The 24,374-nt window shown below is 35.3% G+C and overlaps 1 long non-coding RNA gene across 1 annotated transcript; it reads right to left on the reverse strand.

The window, feature by feature from the left end:
• Positions 1 to 1,347: 1,347 nt before the first annotated feature.
• Positions 1,348 to 11,287, reverse strand: LOC145819525 (uncharacterized). The gene is made up of 3 exons (XR_014360278.1): positions 11,012 to 11,287; positions 2,521 to 2,754; positions 1,348 to 1,610 (listed from the first exon to the last, which is right to left on the reverse strand). It is a non-coding gene; the product is annotated as an uncharacterized LOC145819525 (long non-coding RNA).
• Between the last annotated feature and the right edge of the window lie 13,087 nt (positions 11,288 to 24,374).

Below are 24,374 nucleotides of genomic sequence, written 5' to 3' on the forward strand. Positions count from 1 at the left end.
AACAATAGCAGCACTACTAATTGTTTGCCTTACGAACACACTAAGTGTTTACACTCTTTCTTGCGGAAATAAAATGCAGCAAGATAAAGAATAGAATTAACAGAGGTGAAATACGAAATTTCTGAATGCAAAATATCAAATGAGGGTGGTCCTATTTATAGATGTGAAGGTGGCCCTTGGTTTTGAATTGAACAGGTATGTGGCTCTTGGTTTTGAATTGAACAGGTATGATACCTGTTGGGTTTTGAATTTCAAACAGATTCAACAATTCAAACAGATAGCAATTACGGGAAGGGCCCTGTTTGGGTGTGCACTAATTCCAAAACAGTTTATTTCTGTTTGAAACCGGGAAGGGCCCTGTTTGGATGAACAAAAAATCCAAACCAATTTAATTTGAATTATGGATTTTATTTTAATAAAAAATAAAATTAAATTCAAATGTTTTTGGCCCAAAAAGATTAGAAGCCCAACCAAACCACACACCACGCACCCGCGCCCAAGCCCAGCCCGCCCTACCGGACGGACGGCGGCGCGCGTGTGGTGATTTTTGGGTCCAATGGGTCTAGCCCATTTTGCCCATAACCTCTCCCTCTAAAACACTTGGGTACCCCTTGGGGCACACCCCAAGTATCTCACCCTAAGCCGTATAAACCCTTTCAAAACTTCCCACCAAATCAATGTGGGACAAGTCAATTTACAACCTTAAGGAATTTCCACCAAAACTCCATTTCCATGGAGCACACTTTGGCTTCAATTTCCCATTCACTCGGTAATGGTTTTGAGCAACCAAATATACCACGTGAATCACAACGCGGCATAGAACGCGTTACCACTTTGACCCGAGTAAATCGACAGTCGGGGCCCACCTAAAAAATAGACCGAACTTAGGAAAAAATTCTGGTTTTATCCAGAATTTTATAACCATTTCTAACAATTATTACATTCCACGACCAAAAAGTTTGCTCGCCAATTGTCACATTCCACGACCAAAAGGTTTGATCGCTAATTATCACATTCCACGACTAAAAATTTTGGTCGCCAATTGTGACATTCCACAACAAAAAATTTTGGTCGCCAATTGTGACATTCTAGGTCCAAAAAGTTTTGGTCGCCAAAAGGAATGTTTGCGCCAACATGCAATAAAATAAACCTGTAATTCATAATAATCTATCCAATCTATTCAATACAATCTGTAATTTACAATAATCAATCAAACCAACAATTCACCTGAATCATGAACATTCGACAAACTACATAAATCATCAAACTCTAAACCTGTTTAATTAAAGTTAGCAACTATTATAAGTTTTCATCCACAAATAATTCCAAACTATATATTCGTTCAATTAAAAATCCGCTTGTAATCTATATAATCATCCAATTCACATCCACTTAGCATTAAAATTTAAAACATATTCCTTAAGTGAAGAGTAGAACTCCCTTCATAGAGCATCAATATCTTTCATTGATTGAGCAGAAAGAAAATTCTTCCAACAATATTAATATCTAGCTACGTCTCTTTCAACTTCTTTCCAGGCCTCATAAGCCCGGACAAGAACAAGGTTATCACTGTAATCACGTGAAAATTGTGCTTTTGCTGCTTCTGCTAGCTGCAAAGAGAAAGGCACACAAATCAATTAGTGAAATAGATAAGATAAGATACTCAATTTTCTAGCAAAAGCTATCTATTAGTGAAACCACAACTAAAATACCTAGTTAACAACTATAGACATAAAATTATAATAGCATAAAAAGTCAAGAAAAATCATGATGGATCCGAATATTAAAGTTATAATAGCATTGGGTTGCTAAGGGCATAGGAAAGGGAAACAAAATTACATTGTGGCACACTGTCAATGAAGATTTTGAAGTAGAAAAACATGAATCATCCATTATAATTTTGTAGCTGTTGGCATGAACACAATGAATGACGAGAATCCACCACTCACTTTATTTTTACCTAAATTATATATATATTAACTTGCTGTGTTGAGTAGGGAAAAAAATTTACAATGATGATATGACATGATTATGGATGCATGATATATTTCTCAGTAATTATTATACAAGTATAATAACAAATCTCACTACATGTAAATGTGACAGGTACACATTATATCAAAATAGAGCATAAGCCAGAGCTAGCCACTGCAACCCCAGCTGCGGCAAAACCAGGCCAGGTCAACACAGCAAGGCTGCAGTACCAGCCGCAGCTAGAGCAGCTAAAGTCAGAATAGATAGGGCTATACCTTCAGTCATGCTCATGTGTTATAAAGAGAACTAGCATAACTATTTCAAGTAGTTAGGCTGTTAGAATTAAACCGTGGTTAGATTAGTTTGTTATGATTAGATTAAATATAAAAGCACTGAATTTTTGTAATCAATTCATCAATCATGGTTTTTGCTGGGTTAAAGGAATTGAGCCTAACAAGTGTAAGGATATATAGCTTTGAGTACAATAAGAAAGAAAGTTTTGATGTAAAAGAAAAACTTTGTAAAGATTGAAACCTTAGGAGATACCTCAATTTTGACACCTTCTTTGGCTTCTACAGCTTGATGAATCCCCTCAGACCATCTCCTTTTCTCTTCAACTCTCCCTGTCAACTACAAAAATGTCTTGTTGTGCTAATGTGAGTATTCTGCTCAACTCTCCCCTAAGACCATTTATGTACTCGGTTAAACCGTTTCATAATTAAAGTCTTTCAGAGTATCCAAACTACAGGTGCTAAGTGTCCTAATATAACGCATCAAAACCTATTCAAATAATAAGTTCATAAAATTAACAAACATTAGAAGACACCAATAGCCCGACAGTGTGATAGACAATGTAACTAATCAAAAAGTAAATGGCAGTACTACAAGAATATCATAACAAAAAAATTTAAATAACATAAAAACACAAATGCCAAAGTCAATTCCACAGATTTTTAAAAAATCACTGAATGTAAATAATCTGGAATAGTGAAGCACACACCAACAAACTGAGAGAGTATGATGTCAAGGGTACTCAAGTAAGTCTTATCACAAGCAGAACTCCACCTCCCATGCTACTGCCTCCCATGTACCAGGAGAAAAAAAAAGAAAAAAACCAAAAAACATGTTCAACACAACACAACAATTCAACAAATCCAACAATAATCACACAATTATAGAACGAAACCAATTCAGACAACCCAAAATAGTTTTTAATTCAACATCAACAGAAAGAACTTAATTCAGACAACCCTAAAATAAGTTATATGTGCCATTAATGTGAAAACTCAATTAAAAATTACACTCTTTAGTCCCTCAAATATACCATATATATATATATATATATCACTTTAAAATATACCATATATGCTGATGCTTTACTGTTAAGAACATAAATTTAGGAAGAGTTGGCCATGTTTTGAAGGGAGTGAACACTGGAAATTCAAGAAAATTCTTGCTATACTTTTGGGACTGCAGTTGGGTATTTAGAATTAGGCAGATTATGAAGAAAGTAGGAATTTTATGGCTAGTTGGGGACTGTGTTCCATATATGTGGACAGTAGCTAGGCTGAGTTTTTAGTTTTTTTGGTATTACGCTAAGACGTCTGAGGAGAGTAGGATTTAGGCTTATCAAATAGTATTTTAAGTGTAGGAGAAGGTTAACAATGTCTAATTTTAAGTTCAGAAGGACCTGATATTGTATAAATTAAAAGAAAAATGAAGAGAAGTAAAAGAAGAAGATAGGCATCGCATTCAAATTCCCCAAGGCATCAAGCCTAGGGATCAAAGTATAGCACACAGTTTGCCTCTCCATATCAGACTACAATTAATTTTTTTTTTAATTGTACTCTAAAGACCTTACCAAATTTCACTGCTATCAAATATAACAGGCACATGGGAATATGTACGAGCACAGAAGTAATCTTCTCGTATAATCTTGTTGATCAAGTTTGCACTCCTCCAAACGTCGTTGCTTTGCCACCTGAAAACACAAACGTGAGCTAACCGGCGGGTGTGTGCCGAAAACCCCTCCGATGCCTAAGTCAGCAACTAGACAATAGACAATAAGCTCTGTGTATTCTAGAGTAAGAATTGTGATTGTGATTGTGATACTTGTCCATAGGTCCTGCTATGAGCTTTTATAGACTTGGCCTGGTCCAATCGTAGTAGGATTCCAACTCTCCTTATAAGAGTCCTCCTAGGAATCACACACGCTACTCACTACCAACCAAGTGAGATGATTTGCACAATCCTAGTAGGACTCTACTCTCCTTAACAGAGTCCTCCTAGGAGTCTCATCACTGCAACCCAAGTGAGATGGCTAAACCCTTTACCTCAGTTTATACATTCCTAACCGAACTGCCTTATCTCGGTCCCCTGCCATTCGGACCGTATGATCAAAAGTCGATCTATCGAATGCCACCCTGCCGAGCTATACACAGCTCGATCCTCACCATTGATTACCTTGGCTCCGTGCTCAATATGGGCGAGCCGTGATGACTATGTTACAGGTTGGTATCCTGCCGAGCTATACCTAGCTCGGCCCATCGCCCTGCCATCATCCCGGTCAGAAGGCAAATAGGTCCCAATCCCAACAACACATCCAACCATCCTGGTACCTACCTCGGCCCAAAGCCGAAATACAAAATATCTCATTGGCCCATTGCGCGGCCCAACTTCCAAAGAAGACTCGTCCTAGCTCGGCCCAATTTGCTCACAAATTACCCTCTGAATTGCCCCTCAATTCCATCTGCGTAGCATGATTGGGATTATTTTTCCACCAGCTGAGCTAAGAACACCCTACTCTGCCGAGCTAAAAAATTGTTCGGTTTCTCAGCTTGTTCGACCCCAATAAGCCTTGTCAGTTGCTCAATACGTCCTTCCATTAATCTGGCATGTTTGATACGACGTCATTCCCAGGATACGTGACGTGCCCCCATTATCCTCGTTCTCCTGCTACAACCGTTATGTACCTTTAAAAATTTGAACAGCCAGCCCCACATTTTTGCCTTCAACATTTATATCCTTCAAGTTCGCAATCTCACTAGAAGACGTTCTTTCTGTGTAACCGGGCTATCTGTCTCACCTTTTGTAATGAAAAATTTCTATCTCTTTGCTCCGTTACTGTCTTTTTCAATGTTTTGCATCATTCCGACTGCATGTCTAGCCAAATTAATTAGCTTAGCCTTACCTGATCCCGCCAACCTTTTTTGGCCGAGGTAACTGTCATTCCGGCCAAAGAGTGCAAAAGTTTTGTTGGTCATACCTGCCAACCGCCTTTAGCCTAGATCCTGATCTCGGCTAAAGGGTGCAAAAAAGTTTTGTTAGTCATACCTGCCAACTTCCTGTAGCCTAAATCCTTATCTCGGCTTAGGAAAGTGTTGATTTTTCCAGTCAACCACTCTTCAGCCTAGATCCTCATATCGGCTGAAGAGAGCTAAATGTTTGGTTATTCCTGCCAAACTTCTTCAGCCTAGATCCTGATCTCGGCTGAAGAGAGCACAAAGTTGGTTATTCCTGCCAACCTAGAGCGAGGTGTTGGTTATTCCAGCCAACCTCTTCACCCTAGATCCTAATCTCGGCTGAAGAGAGTTCAAAGTTGGTTATTCCGGCCAACGTTCTTCAGCTTAGATCCTGATCTCGGCTGAAGAGAGTTAAATGTTTGGTTATTCCGGCCAAACTTCTTAATTACCCCTCAGTTGGGCAAAGACTTTTGCGCGGTCGGTCCTACTTGTCAACCGTGTTAACTCTCGCCAAAGGCTTTTTGTCTGGTATCGCTGTTGTACCGAACTCTTCCTCAGTGCGCGCCCTATCTTCCTCTACCCGGATGTATTGGTACACTTTTTCCATTAGGGCTTCCATAGTAAGGGCGGCGTCATTGTCATTGAATCCCTCAACTTATTGCCAGCCAGCAAACCTCGTTTGTACTATGCGATAGCTAGGTTTGTAGGGCAATCTCCAATCTGATTAAAAGTCTCCCAATACCGGTTATTGTAAGACCTCAATGTTTCTTTCTCGCCTATATCTATGGAGAGAAGCTAGTCAATCTCCATTGGTGTCTTGGTGTTTGTTCTGAATCTGGTCACAAATGCCTCTGCTAGTTACGCCTACGAAGCTATGCTACCTTCTGGCAACCTTTCAAACCACGTTAAACCTAGGTATAACAACCCTCGTCACTGTTTACCGATTAACTACCGATTACTGCTAAACTGAGACTGATTATGATTGGTAATTGAACTGACTGACTGAAATCTGAAACTGATTGATTGAGTATATCTGTTTAAAATGCATTGTTTATCTGTTGACTGTTTGATTATCTGTTCATGCCTTTGTGTTTAAATTGCGAATTGAAGGCCTTATCGGTGGCCGAATCTGAAATTGATTGATGTTTTGTGTTCATTGGAATTAATGTGATTTTATGGCATATTCAGTTAAAATGTGATTTGGTACGATTAAATTAGGTTAATTATTGATAAATTGCACAACTTAGACTTAATTGTAATATTGTCATCCTTAGTGGCCCACTACCTCAACATATTGAGCCTTGTACACAATTAGACAAACTTTTCCTTAGCCTCATTTGAGCACAAAACCAATCTAGAGAGAGAGAGAGTGAGAGAATTGATTTGTTCTTGAGGGATTTGCTTGGAATCTTGAGGATATTGTAGAAAACTTGCAACATTGAGCCTCCATACCTCTAATTCAAGACTTAGGTAAGGATTTCACATTCTCATTGTTGAATTCGAGCTAGTCCTTGCATGGTTCATGTCTAATTGAGAAGCTAAGTCATAATTTAGTTCTAACATGTTGAATTATAGCTTAATTCAAGCATGCATGTTTGAATTGTTGAGTTGTGAGTTGATTTCATGGTAAATTGTCATATGCATGTTCATATTTTTGCTAAGGACCATGAATTTATCTTGTTTTGAAAAGAATTGGCTCAGTTGAGCTAGCATTTGAAGCTTTGTAAGTGTTTAAATTCATGCATGTACATGTTTATCATGTTCTTGAAAGTTTGGTTTGAAATTGGATTTAATTGAACTACCTTTGGGCTTTGATTTCTCAAATTGACCTTTGAAACATGTTATATTATGAGTTTTGAAGTGTTTTCCAGAAAATTAGCCCAAAAGGATCGAATTTAGTACATTAAAACTTGTTTTTGAGCTTGAGGTTCGAATCTGAAATTTCCAGAATTTAGACTTCCGCTCGAGCGGGATTACTGGCGCTCGAGCGAGAAAATCGTGCTTCCAGCACTTTGTACTGTTTTGCAGTTCGCTCGAGCGGGGCATTCGACGCTCAAGCGAGGACTTGTTTCACACGCTCGAGCGGGTATCGAGCGCCCAATCGAGCGTGATTTTCACACATCTAGTACTTTTTCAGTATGCTCGAGCGGGAAAGTTTACGCTCGAGCGGAGTCTTTTGTTTGCATGTCCGCTCGAGCGAGGAATCCTACGCTCGAGCGAGACCTCTATTTTTTTGAAAACTCTAGAAATGTTTTCTAAGTGCATCTTTGCATCCTCATCTCATCCTAGGCATTATTAAGCCTAGTTTAAGGCATCTTAATGAGGATATACATGTAGAACCACACCGAGGCAAATTAGGGATTAAGTTATTATCTTTCCCAACTGTGTAGCTTAGTGTGTGTTCAATCTGTAACTGTGTAGGGTTGGCATTGGGAGACGCGCTCTAGCTTAACTGTAGCCCGGAACTCTGTGAGTAACAACTGTGTAAAGATATGTTCAAAATGATTATCTTCTGAATAATTGAACTGTACTGCTTTCTGAAGTGATACTTTTAATTGAATGAATGTATGTCCTATATTATGAACTATATTGTGGCATCCTTAGCAACTACTGTTTACTGTTACTGTTACAGAGATCTCTGTCGGTTCCCTTGTTGGAACCACTACTGTTTACTGATTGATGGCCATCATTTACTGTTCGGTCTTTTAAGACCTACTGTTTACTGTACTGTTATGCTAATGGATGTACCACATATGACTGAATAACTGATATACTGAATTAACGAACTGTTTTCATTACTGTGAGAACATTCATTCTTAACCTCTTTACGCATTACGTTATTTACTGGGCTTTAGTTCACTGCTCATATATATATGTAGGTGTACAGGCACCAGACCGTGGTTAGAAGTGTCGGGGTAAGCTCCAGTTTTGTCAAGCCAACCACTGTGCCTCACTGCGAGGTTCCGAGCCTATCAAGTTATGGCTTAGGGGTGTTTTAATTTCCTCGTCTGTCTCTGTATCTGTTTTGTATAACTGTATAGACTGTTATTGGACTGTTTAATAGGGATTAGGTCCATGAACTGAATGATTGTATATATGTACATACTGTTCTGTACTGTTCATGTATATGTGTATGAAAAGTCTTTTTGGCATACAGACTGTCACAGCTCATTGGACATTGTTTATTTACTGTTTTGGCTTCCGCCATGTCCCTGTACTCTGTTTTACTGTATCACTGTTAAGCAGGCCTTCGGTAATCTTGTGTTACTGGCCGGTTACAGTGCTAAATCCATAGGGGCGAGTTTGGGTCGTGACACTAGGTCACCAAGGCTGGAAGGAAACAGGATACACATTAGAGCCTCGTTTTGTCGATACACGGCCATAACCTGGTAAAAGTGGCTCAAGTGTATGTAGGGGTTCGACTTCCCCTCATAAGTAGTGAATTTGGGCTGGTGGAAGCCTAAGGGTAATGGTGCGTTCTCTATTGTCGGAATGAACAGTGAGCTCTGTAACCTTGCTAACGCTTTGTCTGCTGGTTCATGGGCAAGGCGTGGCTTTGGAATTCCAACCTCGACACTCTTATGTGTTCTAGGAGCCAATCGTTGTAGTGCGGAGACTCTGTGGGGGTCGCGAGCCTGAGTGTCTTCTCTCCTTCGAGCCCTTTCAGTCCTCATTCTCTCAGGCCTGGAGTAGCGTGTCTTGGAAGTCTTTGATTGTGTATCGCCCGACCTGAGGCTTCTACTTTCAGTTTATGATAGTGTGACTTGTCTGTCGTGATCTTTTGAGTGGCAAGAGTATGTGTTGCCTTTGCGCCCCTCTTTTATTGCCACCCCTTTGCCTTTTATTCAGCTCTTCATAGGCTCTATGTCAGTCGCCATTCTTCTTATTACTTCGTCTTGCTCCCTTACGCGATCTTCGAGAACCTGAGGATCCATCTTCCACCTCTGTCTATCAAGGCTTTGAAAGCGGTGTGGACTTGAGCCCTGTTTTTTTCTCACTTCTCTCCGCGGATTCTTTCGCTGGGGATCTAATTGCATCATGGGTGGGATAGAAGGTAAACCTTCGTGCCTCCCACCCCCTTCCGGTGTTTGCCCATCAATAGCAGATTGCGGTAAGTCTTCATTGTGCGCCATTACTTTCAACTAGAGAGGAAAACTTGACCAAGAGGTTTTGCTCTTTGTGAAAATTCTCACAGATGGCGCCAATTGTACGAGCACAGAAGTAATCTTCTCGTATAATCTTGTTGATCAAGTTTGCACTCCTCCAAACGTCGTCGCTTTGCCACCTGAAAACACAAACGTGAGCTAACCGGCGGGTGTGTGCCAGAAACCCCTCCGATGCCTAAGTTAGCAACTAGACAATAGACAATAAGCTTTATGTATTCTAGAGTAAGAATTGTGATTGTGATACCTGTCCATAGGTCCTGCTATGAGCTTATATAGACTTGGCCTGGCCCAATCCTAGTAGGATTCCAACTCTCCTTATAAGAGTCCTCCTAGGAATCACACACCCTACTTACTACCAACCAAGTGAGATGGTTTGCACAATCCTAGTAGGACTCTACTCTCCTTAATAGAGTCCTCCTACGAGTCTCATCACTGCAACCCAAGTGAGATGGCTGAACCCTTTACCTCGGTTTATACATTCTTGACCAAACTGCCTTATCTCGGTCCCCTGCCATTCGGACCGTGTGATCAAAAGTCGATCTATCGAATGCCACCCTGCTGAGCTATACACAGCTCGGCCCTCGCCATTGATGTTACCTCGGCTCCGTGCTCAATATGGGCGAGCCGTGATGACCGTGCTACAGGTTGGTATCCTGCCGAGCTACACCTTGCTCGGCCCATTGCCCTGCCATCATCTCGGTCAGAAGGTAAATAGGTCCCAATCCCAGCAACACATCCAACCGTCTTGGTACCTACCTCGGCCCAAAGCCGAAATACAAAATATCTCATTGGCCCATTGCGCGGCGCAACTTTCAAAGAAGACTCGTCCTAGCTCGGCCCAATTTGCTCACAAATTACCCTCTCAATAGTCATCGCATTCAAATTCCTCGAGGCCTCAAGCTTGGGGGATCAAAGTATAGCACACAGTTTGTCTCTCCATATCAAACTATAATTATTTTTTTTTTAAATTGTACTCTAAAGACCTTACCAAATTTCACTGCTATCAAATATAATAGGCACATGGGAATATGTAGAGACATGAAGTCCACTACTATGTGTTATAAAAAAAATAGGTCAACTCAATAAAGCATGATGATTCGTGATTGCAATTTGATATTTTTGGTTGCAGTTTGCAATTTAATATTTTCAATTAACAGAGATCCATTGTCCATATGATAAGCAGAATCGTAAGACATTGTGCTATATTGGTTGCTATCACTTAAATCAGTCACTATCCAATAACTCACACCAATAGAATTCTTAAATATATGTAACACAGATTATTTTAGGCCTTCCAGTTTGAGAAATCCACCAAGTGGATTAGAGAGCTATTGTGAAATCTACCTAAAAAAACTAGTAGGATCTAGGAAAATTCAAGTAAAAAATTATAGTTCTCCCATGATCCATGTTTGTCACTGCAACCGAACCCATCAATCCTTCAAACAACTCTCCAAACTATATGACTCTTAGTAACTTTTAAGCCATCAAATTAACAATAGCATGTTAAGAAACAATTAAAACTAATTCACAGGCTATAATCTTTACACTAGATGAGTTGATTAAATATAAATTTTCAACCTTGCAAGTAGAATTTAAAAAATTCTTCACCACAAAAGAATTATTATATACCTTTGTACAATCTACCACAGCCTTTTTATACTCCCCAACTTTTTTGTAACATGAAGCCCTGCTAGATAAGACCTCCACGGAAGCAGCACCATCACAAGTCTTCTCAAGAAGAATCACAGCCCAAGAAAGCCACTTTATGGCATCAGCATACTTCCCCTGTTTGTAATTATCCATTCCCTTGTTCTTCGCAGCTGAGGCTGAAACACCAGTAGGCGGTGTTTGGACAGCAGATGGTGAGGCGAGGTGGGGTGAGGACAACATTTTATATGACAACTTCTCAATGGAAAAATTAACCAAGAGAAATTAAAAAAAAATCAAAAACTAAAGATGACAAGAAAAAGAAATAACAAATTATATTAAAAAAAGTGCTTACCACATGCCCTACTGACTGCTGGATGAGCTGCATCTCCTAAATAGCGTAGTCGCAACTCATCACCAAGTACATGACGCAACTCATTATCTTCCTATAACATAAAGTGTACTTTTAGCGTTAACAAAAAATAAATATAAATTTAAAAGCTATGAACTGGCATAAACTAAAAGGTAAATGCAACTAGAATTGAAATTGCAAAACAGAAGTAAATTGCTCACCTACCACCCCTATAATCCTTTTTCACTTCCCTAACCATCTCCTGTCAACCCCTCTCCCCAACTTAGCCCACCCCGTCTCCCCTCACCCACTAGCCTTGCATTCCCTCACCCTTCACCCACCATTCTATACAAACCCAATAGCACCCACTACCATCATACATTCTAGTCCTGAAAATCAATTCCAATACCGAAAATACGTCTTCGAATTTGAATAACTCCTGTGTATTGTTTCCTAAAACTTGTTCATTTATATATACAATGTTATATGTGTATAATATGATTAAATTATAAATTAAGATATAACTTACAAAATAAATTATAATGTTAGGGTGTATAGGCTAATAATTTATTTGGTTAACATGTAATTAGAATTAAAAAAATATATTATATATAACAGAAGAGAGAGAATGAAAAGAAAGTAGATAGGTATTAAGATTACGTAGTTAGTGTTGCAATTTAGTCTAAAAGCACATGAGGAGTCTATGGTATTTTTAATTGACAGGTAGTCAAGTGCTCCAAGGCCAAACCCTAAAGGGATAAAGAGGATTTTCCCTTAAATTAAAATCATGTTTGATAGCTGATTTACCAAGTGCTATAGTCTACATTTCTATGAGATAGTAGAGAAGAAGCTTGTTTATCTACGATGTAAAAATAAAAACAAACCCTTACCACATCTCAAATCTATTGAAAATATTATTAAATGCAACCTTGGATGAGGTGCTTGTAAGGGTCTCCTACAAAAGAAAGTTCGGTAGAATTTTCCAAAGTGGTAGGGAATGAGGAGCCATTTCAATGTTTAGATATTGCAGCAAAAATATTGTTGGTTTTTTTTTAGATGTTAATTAAGCCTTGACATGGCTGTTGGTTTTTGTTTTAAACACTTTGCATGTGAATGTGTAATTAGACTTTTTCAAGCTTTCATAACCAACAAAGTACACAAAGAAAACAAATGAGCTCCTATATGCAAATGAAAACAGGACTGTTTCCATCATCCACACTATGAAAGGAATTGAATCATACCCGGACAGCTTGTACAACAGCCCCTTTTGTCGCTGGATCATCATCAACTACTCTCTCTCTCTCAAGAATATCCTCTACCCATGACCAGCACTGCAAATATATATTTATATTTTTTTTTATCGAAATTATTCATATGAAAGAAAATATTTGTAGTAACTTACCATAGAGTTACTAGTTCCATCAAAGCTTCTATGATGATTAGGAGAATAATCACATGCAAGCTCAGTGGTCATCCACACCAGCACACATGAGTCTTTGGTACTCCACAAAACGAATAATATCAAAAGAAACAAAAATAAAATAAAATAAAACAGACATAAAGACATGGCATCAAACACTTACAGAATCTATAAATAGATTTCTGTAACTTAAAAAATAAATAAATAAATAAATAAAAAGAAAAAGGAAAAAAAAAAAACACAAAACCCACCTGACAGAAACTTGGAAGAAATAGAATCACCCTCTTGAAATGCAAAATGAAAACTAGACTTTTAGAGACTTGACTTTGACTTCTAGAATAAGAATTCTTAAATAGAAAACTAGAAAAAGAATTACATTGGTATTTACAAGCTATAGAGGCTCCTGTAGTTTTGTTCCCAATCCAATTGTCAATAAACCCAGGCGTAATCACCATATCAATTGTCCTAAACATTAGAGTTAGAAAACAAACCAAGAGTAACATAACCAATAGGTGACTTGATCAGCATATAGCATTTTTAATTCTTTATCATTTCAAAATAAACATTTCTGGGTCAGACATTTTAACAAACAGTTCAAAGGCTATTTGGTGACTTGAAATTATAAAGCTAGATCAAAGAGTAACATAACCAATAGGTGTACCATGTATTGGTTGCCTTCAACAGAGTTACAGAATGAGACCCAATAAGCTCCGAAGAGTTATGCACTTCTCATGGAAGAATGACCCTGTTGACTGAAAACCAATCATAGTGTAATCAAAACCAGAGATTCATCTTAAGCAACCACTTTTATATTACTAGTTAATTTGCATGTTCATATTACAATTTTCCTATCCATTGACAATTTTCCTACTTTTATTAATATATAATTTTAATTTAGGACCGAATCAAACACATGCCTCCTTATCATTCGATTATGATAATGCTAAGTCAAATTTCTAAATTTGGCATATCTATTTCAAGGAAAATACATCGCCCATGAGTATTTTTTTTAAATATTTTGGCATATCTTTTTTGAAATATTCACCACTTTTTATGGGTATACCTACCAATGTCAAGCAATTCGACCCATAAATCTGATGTGAAAATTTTTCTAACTTTGAACCAAATATCTCTCACAAGTTTCATAAAGATGCATGATTGAAGAATCCACCAATTGCTCATAATATATATATATATATATAGAAAATAAAATTTGAATGAAACAAAAAACCCATCAAATTCATATAACAGAAAATCAAACCCACAACAACAATGAAGAAAGAATAATCAAGACCCACCAACTGTTCGATCAAATGTATAAATCAAAAAATGCCGAGATTTGATCAGAAACTGTTACCTTAGTACCAGGGGCTGCTTGGCGGATTTCCTCCTCAGGGATAATAACAGGCCACTGCTCACCAGCGTCGCGGAACATTTGCTCGATTTCGAGAAGCTTACCCTTGTCGAGAATCATGGTCCTGCTAGTCGCTCGTCTAAACCAAAATTCGCCGTTCTTCGCTCGCTTCCATGAGAGAGGGAGAGAGAGAGAGAGAGACAGTGTTGTTTCGAAACTTTGGGCTCTGCAAACCTGAAAGGAAATGAAAAAAGGAGGGGAAAGACAGAGGGAAAAAATAGGGGAAATTAAGTTTGGGCAGGCGGGTCAGTGAAAGAAGGGGGAAATTTTTTTTCATTTTTATTTTAATGAATTTTTTTTTTAATTTGGTAGAAGTAGGGGTAATATTTTAATGAAAAATATTTTTCGTTAAAATAAAATTAATTTTTTTATGGTCAATGAAAAATATTTTTTTGTGGCCCATTTTTTTTTTGTTACTAAAAATCAAGAACTAATTTTTTGGGGTAGTGGAGAGGGAGCGACAGTAGTGGTGAAGGTGGTGGATAAGAGGTGATGGTGGTGGTGGTGGTGGTGACGGCGGCGAAGGAGATTAGTGGTGAAGTTGTGGTAGTGGTAGAGGAGATGAAGTGGCGGTGGTAGATGAGAGGTAATAGTAGTAATGGTGGTAGTAGTAGTGGAGTGGTAACGATGGTGGTAGTAATAGTAGTCGTAGAGGTGGAGTGACAACAATGGTAATAATGATGGTAGTGGAATGACATTTGCAGTAGTAATGAATGTGGTAGAGGAGATGGGTGGTGAGAGAGAGACGAGTGAGAGACAGATAAAGAAGAGAGATAGTGAGAGAGAGAGAGACAAATACAGAGTGATGAGCGAGCGAGAGAGAGACAAAGTGGTCGCTAAAAGTACATTTTCTTGTAGTGAAGAGCTCGGTAAATAGAAAAGGGCGGAGAAAGAGAGTGAGCAAGGTGAACACAATGGGAGAGGGAAACAGACAGACGAACAGACACACAGAGAGAAAGAGAGAGAGAAGAGTGAGAGACAGACAGACATAGAGAGAGAAAAAGAGAGAGAAGAGTGATGAGTGAGAGAGAGATAGAGAGACAGAGAGAGAAAGAGATAGAGACAGAGACAGAGAGAAACAAGAGATGAGTGAGAGATAGACAAAGAGAGAAAGAAAGAAAGTGAAAAGAGATGATCGAGAAAAAAATATAGAAAAAGAGAGAGATAGAGAGAAGAAAGATGAGCGAGAGAGACAGAGAGAGAGAGATAGAGAGAAGAGAGATGAGTGAGAGAGATAGAGAAAGAAAAAAGATGAGAGAGATAGAGAGAAAAGAGATGAGCGAGAGACAGAGAAAAAGAGACAGAGACAGAGACAAAGACAGATAGACAGAGAAGAGTGATGAGTGAGAGAGACAAAGAGAGAGAGAGAGAGAGACAACGAGAGAAAGAGATAGAGAGTGAGAGACAGAAAAAGTGACAAAGAGAGAGGAGAGATGAACGAGAGAGACAGAGAAAGAGATAGAGAGAAGAGAGATGAACGAGAGAGACAGAGAGAGAGATAAGCGAGAGAGACATAGAGATAAGAGAGATGAACGAGAGAGACAGAAAGAGAGATAGAGAGAAGAGAGATGAGCAAGAGAGACAGAGAGAGAAGAGAGATGAGTGAGAGAGATAGAGATAAAGAAAGAAAAAAGATGAGAGCCATAGAGAGAAGAGAGGTGAGCGAGAGACAAAGAGAAGAGAGGTGAGCGAGAGACAAAGACAGACAGAGAAGAGTGATGAGTGAGAGAGATAAAAAGAAGAGAGAGAGAGAGAGAAAAAGAGAAAGAGAGTGAGAGATAAAAAAGAGACAAAGAGAGAGGAGAGATGAACGAGAGAGACAGAGAGAGAGATAGAGAGAAGAGGGATGGGCGAGAGAGACATAGAGAGAAGAGAGATGAACGAGAGAGACAGAGAGAGAGATAGAGAGAAGAGAGATGAGCGAGAGAGACAGGGAGAGAAGAGAGATGAGAGAGATGGAGAGAAAAAAGATGAGCAAGAGAGATAGAGAGAAGAGAGATAAACAAAAGAGACAGAGAAAGATGAGAGAAGATATAGATAAGTGAGAAACACACAGAGAGAGAGAGACAGATAGACAGACAGACAGAGAAGAGTGATGAGTAAGAGAGAGAAATAGAAGAGAGAGAATGGGTGAAAAGAGAAAGACAAAGAGAGAGAGAGAGAGAGAGAGAGAAAAAAAAAAAAGAGCGACAAGAGATAAACGAGAGAGAGACATAGAGAGATGAACGAGAGAGAAGAGAGACAAAGAGAGAAGAGAGATGAGAGAGATAAAGAGAAGAGAGATGAGCGAGAGACACAGAGAGAGAGAGAGACAAACAGACAGACAGACAGACAGACAGACAGAGAAGAGTGATGAGTGAGAGAGAGAAAGAGAAGAGAGACAGAGACAAAAATAGAGACACAGAGAGAAAGAGAGAGACAGATAGACAGAGAAGAGTGATAAGTGAGAGAGAGAAAGAGAAGAGAGACAAAGACAGAGACACAGAGAGAAAGAGACAGACAAAAAGAGAGAGAAAAAGTGATGAGTAAAAGTAAATTTTTATTTTTCTTTCAGCGACTAAATTATTTTAGTTGCCAAAACTATATATACAGCGACCAAAATATTTTTTAGTCGTTGAAATTAAATTTTTGCCGACTACACTTTTGGTCGCCAAAGATAAAAAATAAATTTTTATTTTTCATTCAGCGACTAAATTATTTTAGTTGCCAAAACTATCTATACAGCGACCAAAATATTTTTTAGTTGCTGAAATTAAATTTTTGCCGACCAAAATCTTGGTCGCCAAAGTTAAAAAGTAAATTTTTATTTTTCATTCAGCCACTAAATTATTTTAGTTGCCAAAACTATATATATAGCGACCAAAATATTTTTTAGTTGCTGAAATTAAATTTTTGCCGACCAAACTTTTGGTCGCCAAAGATAAAAAATGAATTTTTATTTTTCATTCAGTAACTAAATTATTTTAGTTGCCAAAACTATCTATACAGCAACTAAAATATTTTTTAGTCGCTGAAATTAAATTTTTGCCTACCAAAATTTTGGTCGCCGAAGATAAAAAGTGAATTTTTATTTTTCATTCAGCGACTAAATTATTTTAGTTGCCAAAACTATCTATACAACGACTAAAATATTTTTTAGTTGTTGAAATTAAATTTTTGCGGACCAAAATTTTGGTCGCCAAAGATAAACAGTGAATTTTTATTTTTCATTCAGGGACTAAATTATTTTAGTTGCCAAAAATATATATACAGCGACTAAAATATTTTTTAGTCGTTGAAATTAAATTTTTGCCAACCAAAATTTTGGTTGCCAAAGATAAAAAGTAAATTTTTATTTTTCTTTCAGCGACTAAATTATTTTAGTTGCCAAAACTATTTATATATCGACTAAAATTTTTTTTAATCACTTAAATTAAATTTTTGTCGACCAAACTTTTGGTCGCCAAAGATAAACAGTGAATTTTTATTTTTTATTCAGGGACTAAATTATTTTAGTTGCCAAAAATATCAATACAGTGACTAAAATATTTTTTAGTCGTTGAAATTAAATTTTTGCCGACCAAAATTTTGGTCGCCAAAGATAAAAAGTAAATTTTTATTTTTCTTTCAGTGACTAAATTATTTTAGCTGCCAAAACTATCTATACAGCGACTAAATTTTTTTTTATTCGCTGAAATTAAATTTTTGCCGACCAAACTTTTGGTCGCCAAAGATAAAAAATAAATTTTTATTTTTCATTCAGCGACTAAATTATTTTAGTTGCCAAAACTATCTCTACACCGACTAAAATATTTTTTAGTCGCTGAAATTAAATTTTTGCCAACAAAAATTTTGGTCGCCAAAGATAAAAAGTGAATTTTTATTTTTTATTCAGCGACTAAATTATTTTAGTTGCCAAAACTATCTATACAACGACTAAAATATTTTTTAGTCGCTGAAATTAAATTTTTGCCGACAAAAATTTTGGTCGCCAAAGATAAAAAGTGAATTTTTATTTTTCATTCAGCGACTAAATTATTTTAGTTGCCAAAACTATCTATACAGCGACTAAAATATTTTTTAGTCGCTGAAATTAAATTTTTGCCGACAAAAATTTTGGTCGCCAAAGATAAAAAGTGAATTTTTATTTTTCATTCAGCGACTAAATTATTTTATTTACCAAAACTATCTATACAGCGACTAAAATGTTTTTTAGTCGCTGAAATTAAATTTTTGCCAACCAAAATTTTGGACGCCAAAGATAAAAAGTAAATTATTATTTTTCTGTCAGCGACTAAGTTATTTTAGTTGCCAAAACTATATATATAGCGACCAAAATATTTTTTAGTTGTTGAAATTAAATTTTTGCCGACTACACTTTTGGTCGCGAAAGACAAAAAATTAATATTTATTTTTCATTCAGCGACTAAGTTATTTTAGTTGTCAAAACTATTTATACAGCGACTAAAAAATATTTTAGTCGCTGAAATTACATTTTTGCCAACCAAAATTTTGATCGCCAAAGATAAAAAGTAATTTTTTATTTTTCTTGCAGCGATTAAATTATTTTAGTTGCTAAAACTATCTATACAACGACTAAAATATTTTTTAATCGTTGAAATTAAATTTTTGCCGTTTAAAATTTTGGTCGCCAAAGATAAAAAGTAAATTTTTATTTTTCTTTCAGCGACTAAATTATTTTAGTTGCCAAAACTATATATACAGCGACCAAAATATTTTTTAGTCGCTGAAATTAAATTTTTTCCAACCAAAAATTTTTGTCGCCAAAGATAGAAAGTAAATTTTTATTTTTCATTCAGCGACTAAATTATTTTAGTTGCCAAAACTATCTATACATCGACTAAAATATTTTTTAGTTGCTGAAATTAAATTTTTGCCCACCAAAATTTTGGTCACCAAAGATAACAAGTAAATTTTTATTTTTCATTCAGCGACTAAATTGTTTTAGTTGCCAAAACTATCTATATAGAGACTAAAACATTTTTTAATCGTTGAAATTACATTTTTGGCCGACCAAAATTTTGGTCACCGAAGATAAAAAGTAAATTTTTATTTTTCTTTCACAGACTAAATTACTTTAGTTGCCAAAACTATCTATACAGCGAGTAAAATATTTTTTTAGTCGCCAATTTTGAGATTTTTAGAGACTAAATTGTTTTTCAGTCACCAAAAATTAATATATCCGGACTTAAAAAATTTAGTAGCTAAATATTGTACTTTTACTGACTAACATAATTTTTGGTTGCCAATTCTATAACTTTTGACAACCAAAATATTTTTAATTGGCAAAAGTAATCATCAAATGTGTACTTTCTTGTAGTGATCTCATTGGGTGGTTAATGGTTTAAAATTTTCCACCGGCGTGTGTGTTTTGTTGTATTAATTATTGTTATATTTATGAATGAAACAGATTATAAAAAAAGAAGAAGCAAGATATGTGGAATAGTTGAATAGGCCTATATGCAAAACAGAGGTAAAATTCTAGAAAAAGGCCCAGCACATGACTGAACTAGTAAAAAATGACTTGTTTAACAAATATTCTATTGACAAAGACTTCACTATTCAATTACTTCTCTTTTAGCACTTGGTAAAAGTATTTATAATATAAAAAATTACAATCAAATAATTACATATACATCATTCCAATAATTAGCACCATAATAAGGAAGGAAAAAAAGCAGTTGAAAAAAGTTTCATAATAGGAGAAGAATTATCAATCTTTGTTTTTAATAAGTAGAATTTTTAGATAGAAGTGTACAACCATAACTAACTGAGTTAAAATTAGTTTCCTATTAGAAGTTAGTTGTATCCAAATAGAAAACTAATTTTTTTTTATTTCCTTGACCAAAATTTAGTCCAAAATTAACTGACGTTGTAGTATGAAGTCGTGGGTTTAACTCAAATAAAAAAGAGTTTAATATCTTTTTGAAGTACTTATTTTTTCTATTATAATGAAGAGAATTTCAATCCAATTGTAATATTTATGAAGTTAAATATAAACATTTGTCTCATAATATATAACCACTTAACTAAGGGGAGAATCATCAATGAAATTCAACTCCGTCAAATTTATAACTAATCATAACTTATTAACTTTTATTGGTTTTGCTAGCATGTATTTCTAGAGTACAAAAAAAAGCACAAATAAAAAAAATAAAGAACATGATGAGATATTTTTCACTGAATTTAATATATTTTTTTTATTAAAATTAATACATTTTTTTCTAATAATTTTACCTATTTTCAAAATATTTCTTAGCTCAATCCTAATATTTACCAATGTCTCAAGACACTCATTAATATGTGCCCTCTATACAATTCATATCACATTAAAAAATATTATTAAATACTTGTAATTGAGATCATGTTACAATTATTACGCATTAACTTTTTTTTTTTGGTTACATTGTAAATATACTTTTTGTGATTTATTTAAAATACAAATTATTTTATATAATTTTAAAAATTACATTTCGCTCTTTCAAGTTTGACTCATTGTATTAAAAAATTATTAAATCAATTAATAATTTTTAATGATATCATAAATTTATTTTAATTAGTAACAAAAAAAAAACGAAATATAGTTTAATTAACAATTCAAATAATTTTATTACTGTGCCAGATAATAGTTAAAATTTTTATTTTATTTTTATTAATTTTTTAAAATAAAAAATTATAGCAAAATATTATTTATAAGTTCTAAAATCATATAAAATAATTCGTATTTAAAAAAAAAATTCTATAGAAATATATTTGTACGATTTGTGTCGTATCGTGTCGTGTGAAAATTCTGCAATTGTATTTTGGTTGTTCAATACAATTTCAAAGCCAAAAGAATAATCCTTCGTAGCTCGAAATTCCTTTTGGCCCGTATGGCTCGACTGCCCAAAACGACGTCGTTTGGAACAGTTTTTTTTTTTCTTCTTATATCGCTAAGGAAGAGAAAGGGAGAGAAGAGAGAAGAGGAGGGGGAAGCGAGAGAGAGAACACCCATCACCGGTGCCACCATCACAGGCACCGCTATCGTCTGTGTGTATACACAGATCTATATACCTCTCTCTCTTTCTCTCTGTATAGATCTCTCTCTCTCTCTCTGTGTGTATCTCTCTCTCTCTCTGTTCTAAGTTATGGAAGAAAAAAAGAAAAAATAAACAGAGCAAGAACAAATATGTTGATGATGATGTGTTGTTGTTAATGTTAATGCTCTCTCTCTCTCTCTCTCTCTCTTCCTCTTCTCTCTTTCTTCTCTTTTCATCTTCTAATTTTGATTTTGGGATTGATTTTAGATTATGGAATTCTTTTTGAGAGAGAGAGAGAGAGATAGGAAACTACGTAGAAGGCAAGGAAAGGAAAGGAAAGGAAAAAGGGAGGGGGGGAATTCGGGTCATTCGAGCTTTTTTGTCGAGTTACATAGCACGCCTCAAGGCAAAAACGCTCACAAAAAAAAAAAAACAATAATGCTTAAGATGACTAAAAGTGATGCTCTAAAAGCACCACTAGTGATGTGGCAGTAGATGGGGCCTACTGTTTATTTCTTTTTTTTTTATTTATTTAAAGTGTTTGCCAACTAATTAGTGGTGCTTTAAAGTACCACTTTTAGTGGGATGTGTCATTACCGTAAATAAAATATATATAAAAAAAAAAAAAAACTCTATGCTGCTGACCCTGATGGCTAATCATTGTCAAAATACAGTGAATGTCTGTTATTTCCAGACAAATCATATGTCTAATCTTAGAGAATCTTGACAGTTTTTTAAGCCAAAATGACCAACAAGACATTGGAGTAGCTTTTTTTTTTTTTTTTTTTTTTGGAAAAGAGAGGGCGGTGATTATTGGATTAGCTATTTTATTAGAGGTTGTTTTGGGAAGTTGGTAAAAAGTTGGCTTTTAGCGTTTTATCAAGTTTTTTGGCTTTTTTGGAAGTGATTTGGGAAGTTGGTAAAAAGTTGGCTTTTTATTTTTTAGTTTAATATTTATTTATGGTGTCAAATCAAATTAAAATGACCAAAATAACCTTACCCAACATAAGAGAGTTATTTTTTTATTTATTTTTCATAGGCCCTAATTTGTAATTTTAGGGCTGCGTTTTTGGCATTTGCCAAATGACTTTTTTGGCGTTTTTGGCAGCCACGTTTTTGGACATTTTGTCCAAAAACGTGGCTTTTTATCATGTTCCCAAAATGGCACTATGTTGCAAATGATGACCACCTCTTTTTGCAATTAAAAGTTGGAAGTCAGTTTATTAATTTTTTAGTTTTTTAAGTCATATTATTTTTTATATATTTTTTTAAAAAAATAAAAATAAAATTTCAAAATCGACTTTTAGTTCATTTTCGAAAATAGGTGGATTTTTGCCTGGATAGGACGATCACTTACTTATTTATATATTTAGGCCAAGTTTGGGTAGTTTAAAAAAAGTCAAAAAGTCAAAAAGTTACTCAAAAAGTTAAAAAGTCATTACTATTCACCAAAAGTCAACAATTACGGCTACACAATTTCCAATTCTAATTTTCTCTTACAAACTAATTTTTACAATTTTTTATTACACATTTTTCCATAAAAAGTCAAAAAGTTAACCCAAACATTCATATTTTCAACCTCAACTTTTTAGTCTAAAAAGATAAAAAGTGCACTTATTTAGTCTTCCCAAACTTGGCATTAGGCCTTGTTTATATGTGATTTTTTTAGTCAAAAAGTTATTAAAAAAAGTTAAAAAATCAACAATTTATACTAAAAAGTCAAAAATTTTCTTTTCTATTTATTTTTTACACATCTTTTCATAAAAAGTCAAAAAGTCATCCCAAATATACTAATTTTTTTTACATAATATTTTAGTCAAAAAACTAAAAAAATTACTAAAAAATCATATTCCCAAACGAGACCTTAAAATTATTTTTCACATTGTGAATCGATTATTGTTTCTTTATTATGAGAATATTGCACTGAAATAATTGCCTCCCATGTGATTTTTCATGTATCTTAACGAGTCACATTATTTTTTAAATATGGTGAAAATTATTTTCTATGTGAATGTCCATTTTGATCCAACTTTTTTATTTTTTTAAAATAAAATTTTAATCCATTTATAAGTTCCAATTTTAAAAAAAAAGGTTGGGGTTGTTTGGGCTCATGGGGCTCACTACGGATCCGTTTCAATGATATTAACTGTTTATTGTGTAAGGTCTTCTATATACATCAGTTATAGAAAAAAATTAAATCGATTCAATAATCGTATCATTTTTATTTTATCATGCTTATCTTTGAAAAAAAAGGCGGCAAATATATTTTTTAAAATAGACATTTTTTTTTGTTGGAGACAAACGAAATAAAATTAAAAACCACAATTATTAAATTAAATTAATTTTTTTTCATGAATAAGGGATATACAAAATAAATTATTCGAATAATTAAACTGGGAGGGACTCAATTCAAAAAGAAAAAAAACATAAACACATTAAACTAGGAAAAAAAAAATTATAAGCACCAAAAGGCATGACAAAACTGGATAATATCATATGAGCGATGGGTTTTATTATTTATTTTTTTAATGAGAGTTGTATTTAATTTAATAGAAATATTAAGAAATTTGGCAAATCCATATCTCAAGCAAGACAAATCTCCACGTCCAAATTCCAAATTTATGCCTGTGCTCTCTCTCTCTCTCTCTCTCCACTCCACACTACAGAGATGGAAATATACACTAGTGTTACATTAATCAAGTGCAACTGCACACTACAGAGATGGAAATATACACTAGTGTTACATCAATCATGTGCAACAGAGAGAGAGAGAGAGAGAAAGAAGAGAAGTTTGTTGCTAGTTTCACACAAAAACCTGTATTTGTGTTGGGGTGAGGAAGTCACGTTTATTGCTGATGTTAGGTTGCTTTCCGAAGAATGTACAGAGAGAGACCCACTCGCAAAGATATTAGACTTCCCAACTGCTTAGAAAACAAAATATAAGTGGTCGTCGGGGAGCTTCTTTTAGTCCCAACGTCCCTCGCCTAATCTTCCATTTACACATCTCCATCATCATCATCATCACCTCCCCCCTCTCTCTCTCTCCCTCTGTCTCTATATATATCATCTCCATCATTTCCAAATATATTCGTTCATATCTCTCTCTCTCTCTCTCTCTCTCTCCCCTTCTGCTAACAGAT

This window comes from Camellia sinensis, chromosome 2, assembly GCF_055761805.1.
Source record: "Camellia sinensis isolate YWXY chromosome 2, ASM5576180v1, whole genome shotgun sequence".
NCBI lineage: Eukaryota > Viridiplantae > Streptophyta > Magnoliopsida > Ericales > Theaceae > Camellia > Camellia sinensis.